Genomic DNA, 10,134 nt, shown 5'->3' on the forward strand with positions numbered 1-10,134 from the left:
AAGTTCTATTGGACCGAGGAAGCAGAGAAGGCCTTTGAAGACCTTAAGAAAAAATTCACATCTGCTCCAGTTCTACGGCATCCTCGCCCAGACCTCCCTTATATAGTTGAAACAGATGCCTCTAGCATGGCTATGGGAGCTGTTCTCTCACAAAGGGACCCAGGAACTGGTCAGTTACACCCTGTGGTCTTCTGGTCACGAAAATTCTCACTTCCCGAACTCAACTATGCTATCACAGACAAAGAACTCTTGGCTATAAAATCAGCTTTCAAGGCATGGTGACACTATCTCCTTGGTGCTAGACATACTGTCACGTTCATAACCTATCATCGAAACCTGCAACACCTAAAAACAGCAAAGGATCAATCATCCCGTCAACTGCGGTGCGCTCTTTTCTTCGCTGAATATGACTATGTGATCACCTACCCGCCAGGAGTCCGAAACCGAAAGGCTGATGCCTTGTCCCGCATGGGTGTTGATGAAAAGGTATACATAACACCAGATCCAGTAGCCATCATTCCAAAAGACAAACTCCTGGATCTTACAACAACATTGACACAGGAAGAACTCCAAAACAAGATCCAACTCTTAATGGATCGCACTTTCTCACAAGAGTGGTGTACTCAAGGAGAACATTACACCATTAAAGACCAGTTACCATATTTTAGGAACCGTCTATACTTGCCAAGTAAAGATTTACAAGAGCAGGTTATTTCGGGTTATCATGACTCCCTGATTGAAGGTCATCCTGGAATTGCCAAAACTCTAGCTAAAGTAAAACGAAACTATTGGTGGCCCATATGGCGTAAAGACATCATACAATTTATCCAATTTTGCGGTGTGTGTGCACAAAACAAGTCCCAAAAGCAGAAACCAGCTGGTCTTCTCCAACCATTGGAAATTCCTCCCGCACCATGGCCCACACTGTCCCTTGATTTCATTACAGATCTACCTCCCAGTCAAGGATTCAACACCATCTTAGTAGTTGTAGACTTGTTCTCTAAAATGGCACACTTTATTCCTTTTAAGGGTCTTCCAAATGCATCCAATTTAGCAAAAGTATTCCTAGAGGAAATCGTACAGCTACATGGCTTTTCATCGGTCTTGATCTCAGATCGAGGTAGTCAGTTCGTATCCAACTTCTGGAGGAAATGCTGTTCAATGGCCCAAATTGACATTTGACTATCCACAAGTCACCATCCTCAAACAGATGGCCAAACAGAAAGAACAAACCAAACCCTTGAGCAATACTTATGTTGCATGTTTCATCAAGTGGAAAGAAATTGGAAGGACTTGTTATGGATAGCTGAATATGCCTATAATAATTCATTACACACCAGCACTGGACAAACCCCTTTCTACACTATATATGGTAGACATCCACGTACTTCAGAATTAGATCTCCCAACCCATTTGGAAATGCCAGTGGTTAAAAGCCTACATACTGTTACGCTGACCTGATATCCCCGGAGATGCCTGTATGCCCTGGTTGCCGGATTTCCCCCAGATGTACTCAATTCAGGATGATGTCTTCTATGGCAGGTGGGCCTGAAAACAAAGGAGGAATGGGCTTAGGTTCAGATTTCGTTTCCTCCCACCAGCCCCCTGGACTCGACCTGAAGGCCCCCCTTCCTCACCTTGTTATGATGTCTGGAGTGCTCTCCGTCCTGCTTTCTGCACAGGGGCGCGTAGTTTCTGTGGGTTGAAGCGACCGAGTTAACTTCACTGATGCCAACCCATTCAAGTGTCTTTAAAGAGGTAAGTTTGATTATAGTAGTCTTTGAGGGCCTTTGCTTTCTTGCGGGCTATTAATGTCTTTCCCTGATTGTTTCCCCCTTAGGTATGCAGAGGTTCGCTGGGTGCGCTGCTTGGGTTCGGCTCCTGCTGGGATTTATGGACGCGAAGCGTATGAAGAAAGGTAGGTTCAGCGCTAAGTGCGGCGCGCTAATGTCTTTTTGGGCTAACCTGTATTTTTTATTCCTTTTCAGGTTACGATGGTCTTTCTGGGCGTGCAGTGATTTCTGGAGCAGAACCGGCCAAAATATGCCCAGCCAGGTGAGGAGATTTTGGTTGCTGCTGAGCTTGCCGTGAGCAACCTGTTTAACGTTGTCCCTTTTTCTCTCCTCCCCAGGTGCTTCGTTCCGGTGCGAGCACGATGTCCTGAAGATGCTGCCAACGGGAAGGAAGGCCGCGAGCAGCTGGGATCGAAGGATGGAAGACTGCAGGTAAGCTGGAACTGCTAATAATGTTCTTTTGTCTCCTCTGCAGGTCCACGATTCCAGGAATGCCGGGTGCTGGTCTCTGAACACGGTGAGCGTTACGCTGCTGGCTGCAGAATAACGCAAAGCACGTTCTTTAGCTTGGGTGTGGTTTATATAGCCTACCCTGTAAAGTAGTCCAGGTAAAGTAGTCCGGGCTATCACACCCTAAAACACTGCACCGCACAGTCTGGTTCTTAGGGACTAGACTGTGTGGGTGCCTCCATGTTGGCTGCAGGCCTCCATATGAAAAGTCCCTTCAAGTCCCATTCCAAATATGAGCCTGGTGCGACTGACTCCAGGAGAGTCTCCGGTAACAATGCAAGGCCCTTGGGGCCCCAAATGAACCCTGAGCCCTAACCCTACCTGGCATGTGACCATGTCAGTGGGGTTCTGGGTCACGGGTCGTGACAGCACTCCCCCCCCAAGGCCCCTCCTAAGGTGATCCTCCTGCCTGGTCCAGGCTTGTCTGGAAAGTTCTGATGAAACGTTCTAATTAGACGTGGTGCATGAAAGTTCTCGCTAGGTTCCCATGATCTGTCTTGAGGGCCTTAACCCTTCCAATCAACTAGATACTATAGTTTGGATCTGGTATATTTGGAGTCTAGGATTTCTTTCACTTCGTATTTGGGTTCTCCATCGATCATGATGGGTTCAGGTGGTGGTTTAACTCGTGTACCGGGTTGTACTGGTTTTAGCAGTGAGACGTGGAACACTGGATGAATTTGCATGTTAGCTGGCAATGTTAGTTTAACTGCTGCCGGGTTGATGATGGCTTGAACAGGATATGGCCCCAAATAGCGAGGACGAAAAGTTTGGGTTCCCTTTAGTGTTATGTACTTTGTTGCTAGCCAAACTTTGTCTCCTATCTGATAGGAGCTTTTTTTCGATGTTGGTCTGCAAACCTTTTCTGCTTACTTTTGGCTTGGATTAATTGTTCTGTTGTCCTTTTAAAGGCCTGAGTGATGTTTGCATGAAGCGTCTTTACAGCCGGCATTTCGAGGCTGGGAGGGCTGTCAAGTTCGGAAGTATGTGGATGTCTGCCGTAGAGGGTGAAAAAGGGTGTTTGCCCAGTACTGGAATATACAGAATTGTTATAAGCATATTCGGCTATCCATATTAGATCTCTCCAGGTTCCCTCAACTTGATGCAGCATGCATCGCAGGTATTGTTCGAGAGTCTGGTTGGTCCTCTCTGTTTGACCATCCATTTGGGGGTGATGGCTGGTGGATAGCCGTATGTCGACGTGAGCTATAGCGCAGCACTTTTTCCAGAAGTTTGATACACATTGGCTCCCTCGATCAGAGACCAGGACTGAAGGGAATCCATGCAGTTTGATAATATTTTCTAAAAACACCTTTGCTAGCTGGGAAGCATCTGGAAGGCGTGTGAAAGGGATAAAGTGTGCCATTTTAGAAAATAGGTCCACTACAACTAAAATGGTATTGAACCCTTGGCTGGGAGGTAAATCAGTACTGAAGTCGAGAGAGTGTGTGCCATGGTGCCGGAGGTATTTCTAATGGTTGCAAGAGGCCTGCTGGTCTTTGCTTCAATTACTTGTTTTGTGCACACACTCCACATGACTGAACGTATCGGATGACGTCTTGACGCCAAGTAGGCCACCAATAATTGCATTTTACTTTGCCAAGGTTTTGGCTATTCCTGGATGACCTTCCATCAAAAGTCTATGACAGTTGATTTTTGACAACGTATTGTTTTCCTTTGGTATGCCATTCCAGTAACTCACTTGGGGTTATTTCCTGTTGGATCGCATTTCTAAGTTCAGTTTGTGTTAAAGCTGTGGTGAGGCCTAAAAGCTTGTCCTCGGGTATAATGGCCACTGGATCTGGAGTTGCATATCCTCTTTCATCGATGCCCATGCAAGATAGGGCGTCAGCTTTCCCATTTCTTACGCCTGGCCGATTACATGATTACATTGTCATATTCGGCAAAGAAAAGGGTCCATCGTAATTGGTGTGAGGATTGCGCCTTTGCTGTTTTTAAATATTGTAAGTTCCGAGGGTCCGTAATTACAGTGACCGTATGCCTGGCCCCTAAGAGATAATGCCACCATGCCTTGAAGGCGGATTTTATAGCAAGCAGTTCCTTATCGGTAATGGCATAGTTGAGTTCAGGAGGTGTACATTTTCGTGACCAGAAGGCCAAAGGGTGCAATTGGCCAGTTTCAGGGTCTTTTTGAGAAAGAACCGCCTCCATCGCCTTACTGGAAGCATCTGTTTCCACATTGTAAGGTAAATCTGGACGAGGATGTTGTAGGATCGGGGCTGAGGTGAACTTTTCCTTTAGTTTTTGGAAGGCCTTTTCAGCATCTTCTGACCATATGAATTTTTTATTGTTTTTTCGTAGAAGTAACGTGATTGGATGCACAATCTGAGAAAAGTCTGGGATGAATCGACGGTAGAAATTTGCAAAACCCAGCATACTCTGGATCCCTTTTACTGAGGTCGGGGAGGGCCATTTTAGAATGGCATCCACCTTGTATGCATCCATTCGAATGCCCTTTGGAGTAAGAACGAAACCAAGAAATTCAACTTCGGTTACATGGAAAGAACATTTTTCAAGTTTCGCGTATAGTCGATGTTGGCGCAGTTTAGCACGGACAGCACGGACATGCTTAAAGGAATGGTTCGGTCAGAAATGTTTATTGTCCCTACGGGTCGGCCATGTGTTTTTAAGCCTAAGTCGCTCGATATTAGAAAAATTTCCTATGGACCTTACCGGAGTTTTCGTCCATTAAACGCACGAGAAAACAGGCACCAGGTTGCTGCCATTTTGTGATAATCCTATCACTTGCCCCATCGCCCTGGGTGACCTGCTTTTGCGGCACTAAATCATATCCCCGCCCCTGAGCCTGTCAACAGCAGACGCGTACCGTCCATTTCACAACGCCAAAGCACGTCTCGTGTCAACATTCGCTGCGCTTCAGCTAATGACATGGCGCCATGGAAATGGCAGGACGCCTCTTTACTCAATAAATATAAACAGACCGTTTGACAACACACAGCAGCAGATTTTCGATTCCATTCCTCTCTCTGTGTTACTTTGAGTATTCTGTGACTCGTTTATGTGTTCTGGTCAGCTACCTTCGCCACTTGTAGCCCGTGTGAACACCTGTACCATCGCTATAAATTATTTTAGTTTGTTTACCACACAATGGCTACAATAATGCCCTACATGTACAAGTCCGAGTATACCGAGGAGGAACTACTGGAAAGGGAAACATGCGAAAACGATGGGCTTCGGACGGCAGTTGGCAGGACGAATCAACGGATGAAGACACTGGACCTAGTCGCATGGACGGTGTTTCCACCTGGTGCATATGCAATCGGTGCAAGCTAATGCCAACCAAGGACGAGAACTGCTGCTGCTGTGAAAACTCGGGATGCGTGGCTGTCATGCACCAGCCCTGGAGAATTTCTAGTCGTTGGAGATACTACAAAGATGGCGGTCTGTTACATTCTATCGGTCTAGTTTATTCCAACATGGCCGACGTAATCTATAACTAGCGGGCCATAGCAACGCTCGGCGCGTTGTATCATTTTCGTTACGTGCCCAGCTAGTCGCTCTCAGCGTCTAGCTTTCCATCATTGCCTTTTCGTTCAGGTCCTTTGCTTACCTACCTACTTTCCCTGCACTAGTGGTGTTTTCAGGTTTTCAGGTAAGGTGATTAGGGTCTTATCTTCTGTTCTTTCTTACACGACGCGTACTACCAAGCGTTTTCCATGTAAGTATTTTTCCCGTCTTTTTCACTCAGTCGGCGCTTCAGCGTTAGCATTTCGCTGTGAGTGTTTTCGGCTGTTCATACTTTTCTGTCCATTTCCTTACCTCTTTCTTTCCACCTGTCATGATCACTGCTTCCAAGGAGTCAGGAACAGCCCAACATCCTTGGAAGCAGGCCCCTAACCATTATCTTAGGCACCAGCCGGTCCCCACTGGGACCTTTTGGACCTTGTCCTGGCGCCGGTGGCACCAGGCTCATCAAAGTCATCGGTCCCGGCACTGGAAGCGCCGGGCTCATATTATGTATGAAGATGCTTGGGTGGACTTACCTGCAGCAGACCATGCTGCTTACTTACCAGCCACTTAGAAGTCCTCTGTGAACAGGAACTACTTTCTTACCTGGGTGGGGCAAGCTCCACTCCCTGGATACAGCACTGGAACTCTTCTGGAACTGGAACTCTTTTCTTACCTAGGCGGGGCCGTGGAGGAAGACGCCTCATCACTCCAAGGCTATTTAAACCACACCCGATAGATGAAACGTGCTTCGCGTTATTCTGCATCTGCAGCAGAACGCTCACTGAGTCTGTTCCAGCCTTTCTTCTTTCGTTCCTGAACCTGCAAGAATTATACTTACCATTCCTGTATCCAGTCAACGACAGCACCTGCAAAGACAAGAAACAACAGGTTAGCAAGGCAACCTTTACACGCAGTGCTTACTCACCTGATCCATCGGCTGCGGCCATTTCTTCACACTGCACCTCCGCCTGTGAAGACAAAAGCATTGTTATTACTTACCGGCACTCCGCGACTTCCGGATTTCTTCACGCTGCACCTCCGCCTGTGAAGACAAAAGTATTGTTATTACTTACCGGCACTCCGCGAATTCCGGATTTCTTCACGCTGCATCGCCGCCTGTGAAAACAAAAGAAGAGACATTAGACAGGTATTTACTTACGCCCATCGCGCTCGTCACAATAGAACGCCTGCAAATACTCCGGCGTCTCTTCAGCACGAACTAAGCAGCAAGGGAAAAAGACAGTTTGAGCGCTTGCATTTACTTACTCATTTCCAGGCGCTTCACTCCATCTTCTATCTCCAGAGTCCTGCAAGACAAAAAGGGAAAAGCATTATACAGAGTCCTGTTCAATATTAACGTGCCACGCACCTAAAGACTATAAAGACTAAAAAGGTGTCCGGAAACTCACCGCTCGTGCAGTTAACGACGGTAACGATCCTCTGAGTTCAAGAGGCCTATGTTTCACCAGTGAAGGAACTGGCAACGGCACCCTGCACCAGACGCAGATGGAGAGTCCAGCATTCACCTATCTAAGGTGAGCACGTTGACCTGGGGGCTCTACGGAGAAGCTAGGAAGAGAGGGAGAGAGAGAGGGACATTCAACAACCCAGACCCTTAACCCCCATATTCTTTCATCTGCAGAAACCTCACCCTTCGAGTTCGACACACAGTGAGAAGAGGTTCGACCCCAGAAGCCAATCGAGTCCTGCACATCACTTTTCGAGTCGCAGACACCTTCCTGCCAAGACCAGCGCCTCCCTGGGAATCAGGTGAGCGTTACAGAACGCGAAGCCCACCGCAAAACTCCTACCCAGGCGCAATGGAAACCTCAGACACTGATCAATTAGCCCAGTTGCTAATCAGGAAACAAACTCTCTAAGAAGAGAGCTGATAATTTCCAAGGAGCGAACAGAGGACCTCGCTAGGCAATTGCTACAAACGCAGGCAGGACAGACACCTTTGCCCGCCCCAGGAGGAAGTTATCCTTCTGCATCATCTTTAAATCCAGTGCAAATCAATCTACCCGGTAATGTGCCATTGGCTCCACCCGAGCGCTTTTCTGGTGACCCAAAGAAATTTGCAGTGTTCATCAACCAGTGCCGCCTACACTTCTTATGTCGACCAGCTGCATTCCCAACAGATCAGACCAAGGTGGCTTTCGTGCTTTCTTATCTCAGTGGCAGCGCAGCAGATTGGTCGATCCCTTTAGTCACCCAGGATGATCCGGTTTTACATGATTTCCAGGCCTTCCAGTCCAGCATGGAGAAACTGTTCGCAAGACATGCACAAGGGCAGGCCTTGGACAATGAACTTCTTTCATTACGACAGGGTAATCAAGACCTCTTGACTTATATAGCCTCATTCAACAGACTTATAGTGGAAACTCAATGGCCCGAGGATAAGAGAATAACGCTTTTCTACCGAGGCTTGCATGGAGAGCTCAAGGATGTATTAGCTCAAGTTGTGAATCCTCCACAAGAATGCTCAGACTATATTGACTTAGTTGTCCAATTGGACCACAGATTACAGAACAGGAAGGCTGATCGTTCCAAATTTGATACCCGAGTGTTTTCTAAACCACAGACCTCTACTAGGGGAGCTGACACTGTGGAACCCATGCAAATAGGGAGCATGAAAGGACCTTTAACCCAAAAGGAGCGGGAAAGAAGAAGACAGCTGCAATTATGCCTCTATTGCGGAAACTCAGGGCACTTTCTTCGAGACTGTCCAGTGAGACCAGCTAAGAAGGCTGTAGGAGCCGCAGATACCTGTACCACAAATTCTGAGCAGGGAAACGACCTAGCCCGACAAGTGTAGAGGTCCTCTTGCCGAGTGTTAAGATCTGTCCCGTGACCTCGCATTTCGTGGTGCCCATGGTCCTCATTAGTCCTGATCGTCCGGATCGTTTGCATGCAATTGAAGCTTACGTCGACAGCGGAGCAATCGGTAATTATGTGGACCATGAAATGGTATCAAGGATGAACCTACCCCTTGTCCCTAAGGCAGTAAAAGACGTCATTATTACAGTGGATGGCACGGAGATAGCCTCCGGACCAGTAACGCACGCCACCCAAGAAGTGACGCTAGTGAGCCAAGATGGACACCGGGAGAAAATCGTGTTCGATGTGATCAAGGCCCCTCAGTTCCAGATCATTCTGGGAATCCCTTGGTTAGAGAAGCACAATCCTTAGATCGATTGGCGAGCAAAGACGGTTCAGTTTCCAGAATGTTTTACCACTTGTTATCCTCGGCCTGATGTTTCACTGGCAGCAATCTCTTCTGAGGTTCCCAAATTACCTCCCGAATACCAGGAATTCCAAGATGTCTTTCGGAAGGATCAAGCTAACACCCTGCCTCCTCATAGGTCTTACGACTGTCAAATAGATCTGATACCCGGAACAACTCCTCCTTGTAGTAGGATTTATGCCCTCACCGGGCCAGAGAATCTTCACCTCAGACAATATCTGGACCAATACCTAGCCAACGGGTTTATCCGTCCTTCAAAATCTCCAGCTTCCTCGGCTTTGTTCTTCGTTCCGAAAAAGGAAGGAGACCTTAGGACTTGTATAGATTACCGCGCCCTGAATCAAATCACAGTTAAAAACAGATACCCGTTACCTTTGATCCCTGAACTCCTGGACCAAGTCAAAGACGCATGTATATATACAAAGTTGGATCTCAGAGGAGCCTACCACTTGGTACGAATAAAAGAGGGCGATGAATGGAAGACGGCCTTCCGCACCAAGTATGGGCTGTTTGAATATCAAGTTATGCCCTTTGGACTTTGCAACGCGCCTGCCGCCTTCCAGTATTTTATGAATGATGTCCTTAGAGAACTCATAGATGTGTGTGTTGTTGTCTACATTGATGACATCCTTGTCTATTCATCATCTAAAGAAGAACATCGGAAACATGTTAGAGAGGTTCTCAAGAGATTACGTCAACATAACCTTTTTGCTAAACTCGAAAAATGCGTTTTTAATGTAACTGAAGTTGAGTTCCTGGGATTCATATTGTCACCCAACGGAGTCCATATGGATTCAAAGAAAGTCGATGCAATTATCAAGTGGCCTTCACCAACCTCTATAAAGGGAGTCCAAAGCATGTTAGGCTTCGCTAATTTTTACCGCAGATTCATTCCTGAATTCTCTCGAATAGTCCAGCCCATCACTGCTCTGTTAAAGAAAAACAAACGTTTTGAGTGGTCTACTGAGGCGGAACTAGCCTTTCAGGACTTAAAAACTAAATTCATTTCTGCACCTGTTCTAAAACATCCTCGTCCAGAACTCCCCTACATCGTAGAAACAGATGCTTCAAGTCTTGCTATGGGGGCAGTTT

Source organism: Ambystoma mexicanum, chromosome 8 (genome assembly GCF_040938575.1).
Source record: "Ambystoma mexicanum isolate Mex_15411 chromosome 8, UKY_AmexF1_1, whole genome shotgun sequence".
Taxonomy (NCBI): domain Eukaryota; kingdom Metazoa; phylum Chordata; class Amphibia; order Caudata; family Ambystomatidae; genus Ambystoma; species Ambystoma mexicanum.